We start from the raw sequence: 17,877 nt of genomic DNA on the forward strand, positions 1-17,877 counted from the left end.
TCCTCCTGGGAGCAGATACGGCGGAGGCGGAGAAATTGGGAATACGGGATGGCATTTTTGCAAGAGATAGGGTGGGAAGAGGTGTAATCCAGGTAGCTATGGGAGTCAATGGGTTTGTAAAAAATGTCAGTGTCAAGTCGGTCGTCACTAATGGAGATGGAGAGGTCCAGGAAGGGGAGCGAGGTGTCAGAGATAGTCCAGGTAAATTTAAGGTCAGGGTGGAATGTGTTGGTGAAGTTGATGAATTGCTCAACCTCCTCGCGGGAGCACGAGGTGGCGCCAATGCAGTCATCAATGTAGCGGAGGAAGAGGTGGGGAGTGGTGCCGGTGTAATTACGGAAGATCAACTGTTCTACATAGCCAACAAAGAGACAGGCATAGCTGGGGCCCATACGTGTGCCCATGGCTACGCCTTTGGTCTGGAGGAAGTGGGAGGATTCAAAGGAGAAATTGTTAAGGGTGAGGACCAGTTCGGCCAAACGAATGAGAGTGTCAGTGGAAGGGTACTGTTGGGGACGTCTGGAGAGGAAAAAACGGAGGGCTTGGAGGCCTTGGTCATGGCGAATGGAGGTGTAGAGGGATTGGATATCCATGGTGAAGATAAGGCGTTGGGGGCCGGGGAAACGGAAGTCTTGGAGGAGGTGGAGGGCGTGGGTGGTGTCTCGAACGTATGTGGGGAGTTCCTGGACTAGGGGGGATAGGACAGTGTCAAGGTAGGTAGAGATGAGTTCAGTGGGGCAGGAGCATGCTGAGACAATGGGTCGGCCAGGGTGGTCAGGCTTGTGGATCTTGGGAAGGAGGTAGAACCGGGCAGTGCGGGGTTCCCGGACTATGAGGTTGGAAGCTGTGGGTGGGAGATCTCCTGAGGTGATGAGGTTCTGTATGGTCTGGGAGATGATGGTTTGGTGATGGGGTGGTGGGGTCATGGTCGAGGGGGCAGTAGGAAGAGCTGTCCTCGAGTTGGCGTTTGGCTTCAGCGGTGTAGAGGTCAGTGCGCCAGACTACCACTGCGCCCTCTTTATCCGCTAGCTTAATGGTGAGGTTGGGATTGGAGCAGAGGGATTGGAGGGCTGCGTGTTGTGAGGGTGAGAGGTTGGAGTGGGGGAGGGGGGACGACAGGTTGAGGCGGTTAATGTCCCGGCGGCAGTTGGAAATGAAGAGGTCGAGGGCAGATAATAGGCCAGCGCGAGGTGTCCAGGTGGATGCAAGGCCCTAGCAATCTCCTTTCTTGCCTCTCTTAAGTTAAGCTAAGAACTAGCTTCACTTTTTTTAATTCCGCCATAGGACATGGGAACCATTGGTGGCCATGACTGGTTGCCCTTGAGAAGATGGTGGTGAGCTGCCTCTTAAACCATTGTCGTCTACAACCTGTAGGTTGACCCACAATGCCCTTTAGGAAATTCTATGATTTTGATCCAGCAACAGTGAAGAAATGACAATATATTTCCAAGTCAGAATGGTGAGTGGCTTGGAAGGAAACATGTAGGTATTGGTGTTCCTATGTATCTGCTGACCTTGCCCTTCTAGATGGAAGTGGGGTTCGTGGGTTTGGAATGTAATGTCTTAGGATCTTCTCCATCATTGCCATGATAGAAAAAAGCTTCTCGGCCTCTCTGAACCAGTAATAATGAGGATTGTGCTGGTATTGTCTTTCAGCATGATTCCACACAAATCTAGCAACACCCTGCTAGATGGTTCCCCCAGTGCTGCAATGGGAATTTTATGTTCTTGTTTTGCTTCCACACTTGTTTTATAGAACCTTGCCAGGAAAAATAATGGCTAATGCAGGCTTGACCCCTCCTTGCATATTCAAGTGCAGTTTTGGGAATTTTATGAGACATACTCTGCATGCTCCTGTGCTTCATTCTTCATCAATATGTCTATGAAGGCGGTCTCCATTTCCTCATCAGTACTCTTTTTTTTTAATCAGCAGTCCAGAACTCCATCTGCTTCAGTTTACATTTGAGTAATTTGTGTTATTTCTCACTTCTCTGTCAACTTGTTGGATCTCGAACAGGATCTTTGTGTGTCTGCGTGTTCATTGTACCAAAGTGCATCATCTAAAACTTCTCCATATTGAACTTCCATCCATCTGCCAGCTCCAGCAAAGTGGCAGTATCTTTTTGCAGTTTTGCACTGTCCTCCTCACAGTTTATGGTACTTCCAGATTTTCTGACATCAGCAAACTTTGAAATTGTTCTCAAGGTCTCAATCATTTGTTTGTTAGGAAAAAACAAGAATCACAATCAAATTCCTGAGAATCTCCATTACAAACCTACTGTCAGCTGGGAGAATTCACATTAACCATTACTCTGTTTCTTATCTTGTCATTCCTTTTTGTCCATAGTGTACCAGTCATAAATGGTTATTCCATGACCAAAACATCATTCACAAGACTGTTGCATGGCACTGTTTCAAATTCCATTTCTGTATGCCTTTTTGAAGTCAACCATATCAATAGCCATCTCTGTCACCTCTTCACAAATACATCAGTAGATTTATTAGACATAATATTATCTTACCAAGTCCATGCTGACTCTGCTAAATTAATCTATATTTTCCCATTTAACTATTAATTCTATCCTGAATGAGTTTCTTTAAAGGTTTCCCCACCACCCAAGTTAAATGTGATGGTGGACAGATCTTTACAGCCATTTTGAACAAAAGCAAAACATTTGTAATTCTCCATTCATCCAGTATCAACCCTGGTTCAAGTGAAGATTGAAAGATACTTGCCAGTACCTCTGCAATTTTCACTTTCACATTATACAATATTGTTGCATGTGTCTCATCTGCTCCTGGTGCTTATTAGGTTTAAGTACCATCCACTTAGCCAATTCTACCTCCTATTAACTTAAAATATTCTGTCACCGTGATCTGAACAGCATCTGCCTCGTAGGTAAAGGCAAATGTTAAGTATTAATTTAATACCACAGCTATGCTTTTTTGGTCCCCTTTTAGTCCATAATTGGCCCTGTGCTCCTCCTTTCACTATTGATGTGCTTTGGCATATTATTTAATATTAGCTGCCAGTCTTTATTTTTGTAATAGTCTCTGATTCTCATATTTCCTTTTCACTTCCCTTTTGAAATTTTTGTACTTTGTTTGGTTTTCAATTGTGTTTACTACACATCTTCCTTAAGCACCTCTTGTTTTCTTTAATTTCTGTCTCCTTAGTGATCCAGGGAGCTTTGAATGTGTTTGTCTCACCTTTTCCTTTTGAGGGAATATATCTTAACTGTGCCCGAACCATCTTCTCTTTGAAGGTAGCCAATTGTACAGGTGCTGTTTGCTCCACCAACCATTCACAGAATCACAGAGTTGTTACCATTGCAGAAAGAGGCCATTCCTATCATGCCTGTACCAGTTCTGTTATTGGTGTGCCAATCTCCTGCTTTTCTCTTATATCCCTGCACAGCATTTCTGTCCAAATAATCATTCAATGCCTTCTTGAATGCCCCAGTTGAACCTGCCTCATCGCATTTCCAAAGTAGACAAGCAGGAGGCAGTTAGCCAGGCAGCATCACGAGGAGGAGAAGTCAACATTTCAGGTGTAACCCTTCTTCAGGACATTTCCATGCAGTGCATTCTATACCCTAACCATGTGGTGTCTGAAAAAGTTTTTCTCACACCACCATTGCTTCATTCGCTTTAATCTATGCCTCATCATATTGTTGGGACTGTCCTGGCTGAAGGGCTTAAAAATGGTTGCCCTTGCGTCTTAGTTGACATAAAATGGTGAAGAAGGTGTTTTTAGCAGTAGCTTGTCTGGTATAGCATTCAAGTGAATAATAAGTTAGGACAATTGTAACTATGTAGAAAATATATCCAAGGTAACAAGATTAAGTTAGCGTTCAAAGGGTCTTATAAAACATACTGCTGCAATTGTTTATACAGAGACAGCTGGTTAAGGACACCCTTGAATATGTTGATAGTAGAATTCCATCCCTAGCTGACTTAAAGTCTGAGCCTCATCACAAATAGATTTACTTTAGTTAAGATTCACAGGTAATCATAGCTATAGGATTTGAATATACATATATGTGTGTGTGTGTGTGTGTGTAATTTTCTTTAAAAACATACACACAATAAGCATTAAAGACAGCCTTAGATGGTAAGATTGTTGGCAGGATGCAGGAAGCATGGATCACTAGACAGTGAAAGATCACACTATGTGAGGGCTCTGTACTCAGAGTGGTCTGTACCCCTAGTTCATTTGGTACCTTCACACTAATGAAAGGCCCACACGCTGCTGACATGGGGAATTGAATTACAGGTGCAGAGATTAGCATCCACTGGATTGAGTAAGATGCATTGTAAAAGGCCCAAGGATAAATATAAAGATCTCTCGTAATCTCTTCTCTTGTAAGGTCATGAGAAGACCTGGGATTGTCCATAGGGCTGCCCATCACTGACCATGCAGTCACATGATTAACCTGATTGGATGTGTATGTACTCAATTAGTAATGCAATTGGTTTGTAATAATCAAAGGTGGATTGAAAACAAATGTATAAATATTTATGTCTTTCCTTTGTTCAGTGAAGAAGCTTCTGGAGCCCCAGAGGTTTCTTCCCACCAGGTTAACATTGATAAACCCTTTAATGCTGGAGGTGGACTCCAGGTGTTGAATGATTTATTTAGTCCTCCCGCCCAACAGTTTGGCGTACTTGGCAGGATGCAGGAAATATGGGCCACTAGTGAGTGAACGACCACCTTATGTGAAGGCTCTGTATTAAGATTGGTCTGTACCACTGGTTCATTTGGTGCTTCCTTATGATATCATATCTGAATCTTTCACTGGGTCCACTCAGTCTCAAAGAGAGAGGGATAGTGAGTGATGTGGCTCGTAGTCGGTTACAACTAGCCAGAGAATCACCTTTTTTAGATCCTCCTGGATGGATTAAGTTAACTGAGTGACATTTTGTAGGTTGGGACCTCTGGTTTGATCGCTGTGGGCAGGACTTAAACGAGAAGGCCGGACCAGGACCGAGATTTATGTATGTGTTTGCTGGCACATAGTGATCACTATCCGGAACTCCGTCTGGCGAGCTGCTTCCAGGGTTGGTGAAGTTAACTGGGAAGAAGTCCACTTCCTCCAGTGGGTAAATGTGGAGACCTTTGATCTGGCAAGCTGCGTTGTAGGACTCCAACAAAAAGTCTGGACTAGTGCACACAGTATAAGTTTCCCCGGCTGGTGTGCTCACAGTTTTACCAGTACAGCAAGCAGGGTTCAAACGTGTGGATCTTTGAGACTTGCCCACTTGCTACAGCCATAAACAATAATGGCCACAACAGTAAAACAGAATGAAACCGAGGGATCCCTAACATGATTCTTGACACAAGAAACTAATTAACTAAATGGTTAAAACTAATTGGAATCCCAGAAACCCACCTAGTTTACAAAGAAAATGGTAGGATAAAGAAAAGAAAAACAAACAAGATAAATACTTAATTTTAGTACTTTGAGCACATGCAGAATTAAAAGAGATTATTTTTGGTCAACTGACATTAATCACAGCTGAGAAAAATGGAGGTAAATTTATCATGCCTGTGTGCAATAGGGGCTGGTTCTGGAATGTGAATTAATGAATGTAAAACTATTGCACATCTCACTCTCACTACGAGCAAAGAATAAACATAAAGTTTAAAAACTGAGATCGGAAGAAAGTAAGAAAGTGTTCATACATCATAGGAGAGGGATCGAGCATTTTATGTCTGATTGATGTGATAACTCCTGTCTGGACATGAATGTGAGTTTCTATAGCCCCTGAACTAAGTGTTGACTCTTTGTTGCCTACTTTGTATGCATCTTCTTCATTCATTGGTTTTTAAATGTTGTTTTGTGTAATTTATGTGTTTTTATTCCATGGAGCTTGAGAGCTGGGGATACTTAAGTTTAATTTGTGTTTTGGGAACATGTGGTGTTGTGAAAGTACGGTGTGTACCTGTATCAGTTTGGAACATGTATGATTAATATAATGTCCCTTTAAGGAACAATCAGTGGTTGAATACAAGAAAAATCTGCTACAAAATGTTGATTTAGAATTTGTTTTTCAAAGCTTGGTGAAAATTTACCTCTTGCAATTGGTCGCAGTTGATTAAATTTAATTGAAGAAAGAAAGATTAAGTCAAAAGACATAACCTATTTCCTCACTCCTCAAAATGATTTACTATCTGTGTTGTGTTTTGTTTAAGGGACAAGTCTTGGGTAAATGTTTAATTTCAGAACCTTAATGGTCAAATATTTGCAATTTCATTTTCTGGCCAGAGTGAACTTGCAAATATTATTTTAACATATGGATGAATCTTTAATACCGGATGATAAGATTTGCTCATCTTAAATGTCCACTGGTGTGAAATGGTGCTCTAAGAAATAAGGAAATTGGAATTTTAGAAAATTAATTCTCTTTGAATGAAATTAGCTGGTATGTTCTAAAATCTGAGAAAATTGAAATCAAAGAGTTGAAGAAAAGTCCAGAATCTAACAAAGGAGGTAGGCTTTTCCTTTGTTCAGCAATGAATCATAACGCATGGCTCTTACTTCTGCACAGGAGGAAGAGGAGTCGCTAGCATAATTATGTCCAAGAGCCTTCGCCCCATCCATTTTTAATTAGCAGTAAACTACTATTAATTAATCCATTCTCCTTGAAGCGGAATGAATGGACACTGTTTTGTTTTTCAGATAACTGAAGATACATCTGCCAACAGCTCCAAATTTGTGAACTTGTCTGCAGACTTTCAATGTCTCAACATAATGATGGATGAGGCAGCCTCAAATCATCAAACCATTGGTTTTAATGCACCTCACATTGGAGAACTATTGTGGGAACATTAAATATATGGAGTATCAGGCATTTCAAAACCACTAAGCCTGGGTACATTTAAGCTGAAGAAATAATATTAAGCTGACGTTCTGAAATATTTAAAGGGAACAGTTTTGTGAAATTTAAAAGGATTCTGAAAAATGATAAAATGCATGTGCACACAGTCTCAGTGGTTTCAATGCATGGAAGAAAAATTATTAGTGACTTTGGTGATGAAAATGAAATATTGGATTTGGACAAATTTTCACATAGATAAATCATCTATCCATCATGAGTTTTCAAGTAATTCTTTTTTAAAAGTACATTACTGCCTAAATCCAACAGGAATGTTTGACTTTTATTTTGAGATATTATAAGAATATGTTTCACTGGACTGCTAATCTCTCCAGAACTTAGGAATTAGACAGGATGATAATAGTTGAGTCACAAAATTGGATGAAGGCAGGTGATTAAGGATGGAGAGTGGTGGCAGAGAAAGGCAAACAAAATTAGAATAATTAGAATAACAATTAAGGTTAACATACATTCTAGCAAAAGGGAAGTTTAGATGTGGGCACTAAATCCATAGCATACGATTGGTGATGCTTGTGTTCTTGTCTTTCCTTTTAAGGGAACTGAATTTGATGATTGGGCCAACACCCAAGGCATCAGGACCATACATGGAGAAATAAGTAAAGTCTTTTGGGAGATGGTTTCAAGATGGTGTCAGCAGAGTAGCAGCATTTAAGCTACTGAACCTTGGGCTCATTCACTCCCGTCTGCTTGTTTTTCTTTTCTCCTTTTTGTTTTTGTTATTGCTTCTTTTTCGTTTCTTTTTTCCTTTAAAACCTCAGTTGCATTGGCATTGGTAGTGGCATCGGTGAGAATGGGCTCTGGGCAGAATGGCAGCACAGCCCAGGGAGCAGGAGTAAATGTTGAAGGGCAAGTGTCCAGCAGTAGCAGCAGCAATGCCAGGACGAGGTGGATGTGGGTCACCTGTCCCCAAAGCTCCCCAGCGAGTGAGCAACATCTGGGCTTAACCCCCAGATCCAAACTCACAGGCTGAGCCAAGGCTGTAGATCCATAGCTCAGCCCAGCTGCCTGACAGCTAAGCCAGCAATAGAGGAGGATTTGGTAGTAGCACAGGTCCCTGTGGCACCGGCAGTGGCTGCTTCAGCGAGATTGGGCCAGCGTGAACTCATGGTGGCAGTGGAATTGACGGAAGTGAGATAGAGTCACCACTCTATGGCACTTTGTTCCAGCAGTGGCAGCATGTCCAAGCGCAGTTTAGCAGCAAGGATGAGAGGATTGGGGTAGAGGAGCCCATCTGGCCTCTGGCTGAGCTAAAAGTGGAGAGCTGTTCAAGAGACCACCTAACTTTATTCAGATAAGGCTATAAAGATGAACTTTATTGTTTTATTTTTCTGGCTTTATCGTCTGTGTTTTGATTTATTTTCTGTGTTTAAAGAGGGTGCCAAAGAGTGGCAACACCTAACAACACTTTTCATTGTATTTATAATACATAGATGTGACAATAAATGAATTAAATCAAATCAAAAGATCATATGAGAGTCAAGAATGCATGACATGACCTTGGGTTACCATGGAATTGTGCAAAAGTGATAGTTACATCTGAAATAAATATTATGAGGGAATACATGGTTTAAAAGCACTGACGAATACATCTCAGACAAATACACCTATTTGTTAAAATTGTTAGGTCTGAAAGAGCACAAAAATGTAGTTTGAATGATAAGGCACTGAAATAACTTCACAGAGGCCAGTATCCCATCACCAAATCACCCTTCATTTACTTGATCACAGTACATGGACTGTTGCTAGCCAGCTCGGAGTCAGTCCTCTGAACTGAGGAGATTCTAATCTCCTGGTTATATATTTTTTTCTTTCTTTTGATATTCTAAAGCCTCCTGTTTATATGATTTTCCCTTCATCCCACACTATTGCCAAGCAGCAGTAGTACTTATTTTTCCCCAGCACCCATGTTGTGTGCATGTAGGTGTGGGACACAGAGACGGAAATCAAGTACTGAAAACTTTATTCATATTCCACCACCAGAAAGGAAAAACATACTGAGTGGCCAGTGACAAGCAGTGCCCTGTTGCTTAAGGGCAAAGTCTATGTGAACAAAAAGGAAGGGAAGGTAGGGGTTAAATCAAAATAGAGTTGGAGGTGCCCATCCCTCCCTGGAGATAACTACTGTTTTCTTTTGACACCGTGAAGGAATATTGAGTGCAGAAAGCTTCCACTACCAGGAAGGAAAAAACACCTAAGTGATCAGTGACAATTAGTGCTCTTCTCTTCAAGGGCAATGACCATCTGAATGAAAAAGTGAAGGGGGGTGGTGGCTTAGGGATCAAATCAAAATAGAATTGGAGAGAGTGATGAAGCACTCCATGGCCCATGGTGCCCACCTGTCTCCTGTTTAAATCTATATATATTTTTAGAAACCCCCACATCACTGCCAAACAATAGTTGTGCTTATTTCTCCTCAGCACTCATGTCATGTGCGTGTAGGCATAGGGCGCAGTGAAGAATCGATGAGTGCAGAAAACTTTATTCATATTCCATCACCAGGAAGAGAAAGCACCCGAGTGGCCAGTGACAAACAGTGCCCTTCTCACCAAAGGGCAATGTCTAAGAGATAAAAAAAAATGTGAAGGAGAGGGTAAGAATTAAATCAAAATAGAATTGGAGGGGGAAATAAAGCACTCCATGCCCCACAGTGTCCAACTCCCCCAAAAGATAACTCCTGTTTATGCTTTTTTTTAGTCCCCTGAACTGAGGAGATTCAAAATCTCCTGGTTATATCTTTTTTTCTCTCACCCCCGCACTTTGGCCATACAGCAGTAGTGTTTATTTTACCCAGAACCCATGTTGTGTATGGTTGTGTGTATAAGTACAAGACACAGTGAAAACACCAGGTATAAATAACTTTATTAATAGTCCACCACTAGGAAAATCACCCATGTTGCCAAAGAACCAGTGGGAAGCAGAGCTCCGTAGGGGCAATGCCTTTGTGAATGAAAAAGTGAAGGGGAGGACAGGGGTTAAATCAAAATAGAGTTGGCGGGGGAAATAAAGCACTCCATACCCACGGTGCCCACCTCTCCCCAACAGTAACTCATTTTTATTTATTTTTCTTTCACACAGTGAAGAAACATTGAATGCAGAAAACTTTATTTGTCTTCTACCACCAGGAAGAATAAAACACCTGCGGGACCAGTGGCAAGCAGTGCCCTTCTCTTCAAGGACAATGCCTATGTGAACAAAAATGTGGAGGAGGGGGTAGGGATTAAATCAAAATAGAATCGGAGTTGGAAATAAAGCATCCCATGCCCTGCGGTGCCCATCTCTCCCTGAAGATAACTCCTGGTTTTTCTTCAGTGTGTGTAACTCCTGTTTATAATTTTTTTTTTCTTTTTATAAACCCTACAGTACTGCCAAACAGCAGTAGTGCTCATTCCTCCTCAGCGCCCATGTTGTGTGCAGGTGTAGGACATAGTGAAGAAACAGCGAGTGCAGAAACTTTTATTGACATTGCACTACAGGAAGAACAGAAACAGCCCAGTGGCTAGTGACACACAGTGCCCTTCTCACCAAAGGTCAATGCCTAAGTGATTGAAAAAGTGGAGGTAGGGGTAGGGATTAAATCAAAATAGAGTTGAAGGGGGAAATAAAAGACAGATGACTGTCTGTGTGGAGTTTGCACATTCTCCCAGTGTGTGCGTGGGTTTCCTCCAGGTGCTCTGGTTTCCTCCCGCAATCCAAAGATGTGCAGGTTAAGTGAATAGGCTATGCTAAATTGCCCATAATGTTAGGTACATTAGTCAGGGATAAATGTAGGGGAATGGATCTGGGTGGGTTACTCTTTGGAGGGTCGGCGTGGACTTGTTGGGCCAAAGGGCCTATTTCCACACTGTAGGGAATCTAATCTAAAACACCACGCCTGCAGTGCCCACCACTCCCTGAAAATAACCCCTGTTCTTTCTTCCATCTGAGTGGCCAATGACAAGCAGTGCCCTTCTTAACAAACGTCAATGCTGAGTAATCAAAAAGAGAGGACAGGGATTAAATCAAAATAGAGTCAGAGGGAGAAATAAAATACCCCACGCCCCTGCACTGCCCACCTCTCCCTGAAGATGACTCCTGTATTTTTCTCCCATGTCATGTGCGTTTAACTCCTGTTTATTGTTTTTTGGCCTCGTGTGACCTAGGTCAGACACAACTTCACCACTTCCATGAGTCCACTCTAGGCCCACCTTGCCGATGCAGCAGCTGCTGATGCCACTTGGGCCTTGTACTATGCCCAAACACGTCTTTGCCGCTGTATTCACGAATCTGCACCGTATGCTGACTCTGCCAGGAAGCCAAATTCGCCTCTGCTACAGCAGCCATGAGTCGATGCTAGGACTGCCTCAACAATGCAGAAGCCGCTGGAACTCAAATTTGCCTCTGACACCACTGCCATGAGTCCACACTGCTGGGCCAACACAAGTCCCACTTGTTACTAGTGCCATCGCTGGAACCAAGCTCTTCAACAAAAGGTAAATACAAAATTTTTAAGAAGAGAAAAAAATCAAGGAAACATAAAGTGGACAAGTCTCAGAAGCTCTGCTCCACTGCCATCTTACATGAAGTTAGGGAGGGAGTACATGTACTCCACTGTTTAAACCAATAAGTAGAATTCTAATGTGTAGGGAGAGTTAGCAAGTATTAAAGAAGGCTGAGCTAAGACTCGGAAGGTGTAAGAGAGTGGAGTAAAGGAACCCAGAGGAAAAATGAGTGAAGCATAAATGGAAGATAAAGTTTGATGAATGCACTGTAATTTGTTCGAACTGTATTGTTTGATACATTGCGGCTCAGTGGAGGTACTCACATCCGGAGGTAGTACAACGATACAATCATTCTCAAGATTGGCAAGGAAGGGAAAATATTGAAGAATGACCCTGAAGACAGATACAGATGAAAGAAAGCTGGAGAAATTTTGAGTTCATGTGTGATGCTATTTTACTGTTGTTGAGTGAGGTGATCAGCAGATAGAGAACAAGAAGACTAAAATCAAAGAGCATAAATCTGAATCAATAATATTTAGAGGTTACAGAATAGTGAATTTTAGAACAAGTTATGCAAATATATTAATTTAAAGAAGAAACAGATGTGGATAATTTGAGCAGATCATTACACTCAAAGATCAAGGGAAGAATGACAGAGAAAAATTGAGACAAGAGTTAGAGATCATATCATATAGAATCTTTAGAATCCAAATAAGTTTCTTTTAATGAGTTGTTAAAGCTTTAAAAGTGACTGAATTTCACTTATCAATGGAATTTGAATATGTGCTGCCTTATTCAGTGAAAGGAACTGGTGTGAAAAGTATTTGACAGTAAGGCCCATCTGAGAATCAAACTTCTGTTTCAAACTAACTCACAGCATGCAATTAGAAGAATTTGTAATTGCAGCTGCAAGATTGAGAGACTGTGTTTGTTTGAGCTTCCAAGGTCAAGTGAGAAAGAAACTGCTCCCAAACTAATCAGTTTTGTCAAGGATTAGGTGTAACTTTTTATATTAGAGCTGATCTTAAAGACTTTGTAACAAGTGGTAGAAATTAACATCCGTTCTGATCTTCTCTAATAGGATTGGGAGGAATATAAACTGGAGAGCAGAATTAAGTAAAAATGAGCTGTTGGTGATAAAGATCTAATGAGAACTTCACCAATTAAGACTGAGACATTAGATTTCTGAAAGTAAACAATGAGCGTGGTTCAAAAAGGGGAAAAATGAAGATCCTGCAGTGGATATTTGACAGATTGGCCAAAGGGATAAATGGGAATGTGGAATGCCACAAGCTAAGAAATCAAGGGGCATCAGGATGGTTGTGATGAATAGCAAGGGAACATAACCAGATTGAGCGGTGATAAGGAAGCCCATGATGAAACAATGAATCATCTGATTGACAAAGAACAAGATTATACCAAAAGGATTTGAGAAGGACAATCTTATCACGCATAAAAGGCTAATGCCTCAACATTGACCAGATCCAAAGGGGGGAGGGACAGTACTGTGTATAAACCACAGAAATGTCACACAAAAATGGAAGTTTACATTGCCTCATCACACTCTCCAATTTCTGCTTCACCCCTCACCTGCCAGGCATGTATGATACATACGTAACAACACCTGCTTCTAAACTGTCTCCAATGTGTCATTCTTCTCATGGGGTACCCATAACAATACACTATCTCAATCAATATAGGGGTTATTAACCCTTTCTGTAATTTCTTTTTTGATTTGTTCCTCTACATCTCTCCCAGTAACCCGTGGTCTACATATTGCACCTAGAAACGTAATTGACACTTCTTATTCCTTCTCTGCAGCTAATAATTTCTTTCTGTGAACCCTCTTTCTGTTGTACTGCAATGCTCTCCTTAATCAAAAACCACTTCCCTTCCCCTGCATTTTACCTTTCCTGAACACCTTGTAACCAGATATATTTAAAATTTTGATCTGCTTTTCCTTAAGCCAGGTCTCCATTATTGCCACGACACTATAATCCCTGAAAGCAATCTGTACGTTGATTCCCCATTCTTATTAACTATAGTAACCCTGATTTAGACCTCAATCCTTTTTCCCTTACTCTCCTAGCATTTCATACGCCCTGGTTTTACTTTCCAATATTCTCTCCTGGTTCCCACTACCCTGATACATTAGTTGAAATTCTTTCCAACAGTATTAGCAAAATACCAAGTAACAAACTCAGCCCCATATCTGTTTAGGTGCAGGTTGAATAAAAGCAAAATACCATGGATGCTGTAAATTTGACATAAAACCATCAGATAGAACTTGTCCAGCTTGTGTTGATGCCATCTGCCCCAGACCCACTCTCAGTGTGCATGAATCTAAAGTTTTCCCTCCTGCACCATTTTTTCACCCATGTTCTCACATGTTCTGTATTTCTGCACTCACTTGCAAATGGCACTGGGGATAATTTGGAGATTACTACATTTCTTCTAATTCACTCATGGGATGTGGGTGATGCTGGCTGGGCCAGCATTTATTGCAAGCCCCTAATTGACCTTGAGGAGGTAGTGGTGAGCAGTTTTCTTGAGTCGCTGTAGGTAGACCATTAGGGAGGGAATTTCAAGATTTTTACCCATTGGTGTGCTGATTACTAATTTTCAACCCAGCATCCCAAATTATAATTACAAGACTGCATTCTCCTTCTTATTAAATTTGTTTCTTTCGATGTAGACCATGACCTCTGGCTGTTTGTCCTGTCCCAGAACACACCCCTGGCATCAGTTGTGAGACATCCTTGATCCTCTTATCAGGGAGCAGTAAACCATCCTAGAATTATGTTAATGGCCACAGACATGTCTGTCTGTTCCCCACAAAAGAATCTTTCTGCCTCATCTGAGCTGGACCACTTGTGATGCATTGACTTGGTTCCTGCAGCCCACCTTGGAAGATCCATAACCCTCACTGATATCCAGAATGGAAAACCACTTAGTGAGCAGGATCTCTGGGACCTCCTATACTATCTTTCTCTTGGATGCCAGGTGATTACCGATTTCCTATGTCGATGCTTGTCCCTAAATTAAGTTTCTACATTTAGAAAGGAGGATTTGTTGAAGTGGTGCAGAATAGTAATCCTGAGGCTGAGAGTAAAGCTTGAGTAATGCAGGTTCAAGGAGAAAGTGAGGACTGCAGATGCTGGAGATCAGAGCTGAAAATGTGTTGCTGGAAAAGCGAAGCAGGTCAGGCAACATCCAAGGAGCAGGAGAATCCACGTTTCAGGCATGAGCCCTTCTTCAGGAAAATACCAGCTGATAGAATTTGTTAATGATAAGCCCCTGAATGTTGATAGTAAGGGATTTGGTCAGTGATCATTCCAAGGTGACTGGGAAACACATTACTTTTGCTCCACCAAATTATTCGATCAAGCCTGCCCAGAGGCAAACTTTGGAAGTTCCCATGGTTACTGGCCCAGACATTAGGTCACATTCCAGGTATACCTCATACAAAGAATATGCTCCCTGCTAATGCAGTTCAATAATACCTTGACATTCAAGGTACACTCATCAGTGATGCATGGGTTTAGATAGCCCATGCATCTCTAGGTATGAGTATATGTTTACCTCCTTTCCTCAGTTGAAGGATAGTGAATCACTTTTCCTTCAGATAAGAAAACGCAGTAAATCTCAGGGATCTCATTTTCTTCTCCCACAATCACAGCAGTGTTTTTACCATGATTTACTGTCATGGTCAGAGACATTTGTTTTGCCTGCTGTGCTCTCAGTTAGTGTCCACTTTTCCTGAACTGATCTGGTATACACAACAGAATTCTACATGCTTTCCATGTAACTGCCAGTAGTCAATGCAAGGATACCCTGACTGGTGCAATGAAAGTGCATTGGTTTATGGCCATTGCTGCTATTCTCAGAAACTCCTTTCTGATCTAGGAAGGGGACCCCCTTGTGTTCCCAGCCGCCCATTCCTTCCCCGGCTATCGACCTTCCTTGTTACATTTCATAAAGTAACTAACAAACGTATTCAAATTCAGACAGGGTGGGCTGAAGGACCTGTTATTGTGCAACATTCAGGGGCTTATCATTAACTTAAATTCTATGTAGCTTTAACATATCTCGTAATAAAATCCATTTTGTTATAACCACCTGCGCTATGTGGACTGTCAGCTTGTCAGGCTTGTAACACAGGCACAGGGTATTCCAATGGTTGCTACATTCAGTCTTGCCAATAAATAAGGGTGGTTTGCTGAAAAATTTAACCAAATGACTCAAAATGTTCTGGGGTCACTAAACAGTCAGATTTTTATTTGGAGGCAGTTGTAGCAGAAGGTTGCTACGTTTGGGCTACTGCTTGGTTAGGGAATTCAAAGCAGGAGAAAGAGCTCTATATCGAAAAGATGCTGTTATAGTAAACAGTTAAGACTCACAGAAATCCTGGAAGCCAGTTGATGCACTGAAAAGTTGGAGCTAGGGCTCACGAGACATCCTGAGTGATTATCTACAGAGTTTGGATTTGTAAAAGTCTTTGGGATCCTTTGTTGCTTCAGTGTAGTTGAGAGTCAGATGAAGAATGCCTACTAACAGTAATGATTAAGTCCAGCTGAGAAATGTTGGAGCTTGGAGTATATCAGAGTTTAGCATCAGTTTCGTGAAGCTAACTATCTGCAAAAGAACTGGAATGATGCCAGTGAGTAGGAGGCCTGTGCAATGCAGATTTGGGGAGAGATTGAACCACCGGAATGAGCAATCATTGAGGAGTCTGCAAAGGAGTAGAATTTGAGGGAGTTTGAAGGCTAGGTCTTCAAAAGTAAAAAAGACTGGAATCTGTTTTGGGGCAATTGTATCTTAATAATCTTAATAAATTTTCACCCACAATGCAATTAATACCTGGTAGGGTATGTGAGAAATCAGAGATATCTACATTGAGAAATACAATATGCCATGTGGACTGTGGGGTTTTCAATGACAGTTTATCTGTTACCCCTATTTACCTTGTCACATATGGATGTTAGAATATAAGTTTTAGAAAAGAAGTTTTTATTGTTCTAATTTTGTATTGGAAAATATAGTTTGATTGTTCAAAACAATGGAATGTTATGGCTTTATTATGTTAGTCAGTGCTTTTAATCTAAATAAAAAAGTATGCTTAAATGAATTAGTCTTGAATGTAGGAGGGTTGATCAATAAGTTCACATGATTGGTAAGACGGTAAACATTAAGGAGGATATAAATGGGCTGGTCAGTTGGGCTGATCAGTGGCAAATGGAATCCAATCTGAATAAATATGAGGTGATGCACTTATGCAGAACAAACAAGGCAAATGGAATACATGATGAATGGTATGACCCTGGGAAGCACTAAGATTCAATGTGTGCATGCATATACATCGATCTAGTGTGGCATGGCATGGTGGCTCAGTGGTTAGCATGGTTGCCTCACAGCGCCAGGGTCAATTCCCTCTCAGGCAATTGTCTGTGTGGATTTTGCACATTTATTTCCTTTGGGTGCTCTGGTTTCCTCCCACAATCCATAGATGTGCAGGTTATGTGGATTGGCCATGCTAATTTGCCCATAGGAATGTGCGGGCTAGGTGAATTAGCCATGGAAAATGCAGGGTTACAAGGATGGGGTTTGTCTGGGTGAGATGGTCTTCAGGTGGTCAGTGTGGGCTCAATGGGCCAAATGGCCTGCTTGATGTGCTGTAATGATACTGTGATAAATAAAATGACGTGATGGTATAACTGTATAAAACACTGGTTAGATCACACTAGAGTACTGTGTGCAGTGCTGGAATCCGCATTATAGGAGGGATATGATAGCACTGAGGGATATTTACTAGAATGTTGCCTGGGCTGGAGACTTTTGGTTTGAAGAGAGATTGGATTGTTTTCAGGTGAGCAAAAGAGACTGAGGGTGGACATGATTGAACTGTATACAGTTATGAGCGGCATAAATGGGTAGACAGGAAGAAACTTTTCCCTGAGATAGAGGATCAATAATCATAGCACAGACTTAAGGAAAGGGTTGGAAGGTTTAGACAGGATGTGAGAAAAGGTTTTTCACACAGCGGATGGTGGGAATCTGAAACTCGCTGCCTACAAGGGTTGTAGAGGCAGAAACCCATATGAAAAGCAGCACGGTGGCTCAGTGGTTAGCACTGCTGCCTCACAGTGCCAGGGACCCAGGTTCAATTCCTGCCTCAGGCAACTGTCTGTGTGGAATTTGTACATTCTCCCCGTGTCTGCGTGGGTTTGCTTCCGGTTTCCTCCCACAATCCAAAGATGTGCAGGTTAGGTGAATTGGCCGTTTTAAGTTGCCCATAGTGTTAGGTGCATTAGTTGGGGGTAAATGTAGGGCTGGGTGGGTTGCTCTTCAGAGGGTTGGTGTGGACTTGTTGGGCCAAAGGGCCTGTTTCCACACTGTAGAGAAGAAGAGTATTCAGATGTTTCTGTGATAGCAAGGCATACAAGGCAATGAACCTCGGAAACATGAGAAATAGGAGCAGGCCATTCAAACTCTTGAGCCT

This window comes from Chiloscyllium punctatum, chromosome 12, assembly GCF_047496795.1.
Source record: "Chiloscyllium punctatum isolate Juve2018m chromosome 12, sChiPun1.3, whole genome shotgun sequence".
Lineage (NCBI taxonomy): Eukaryota > Metazoa > Chordata > Chondrichthyes > Orectolobiformes > Hemiscylliidae > Chiloscyllium > Chiloscyllium punctatum.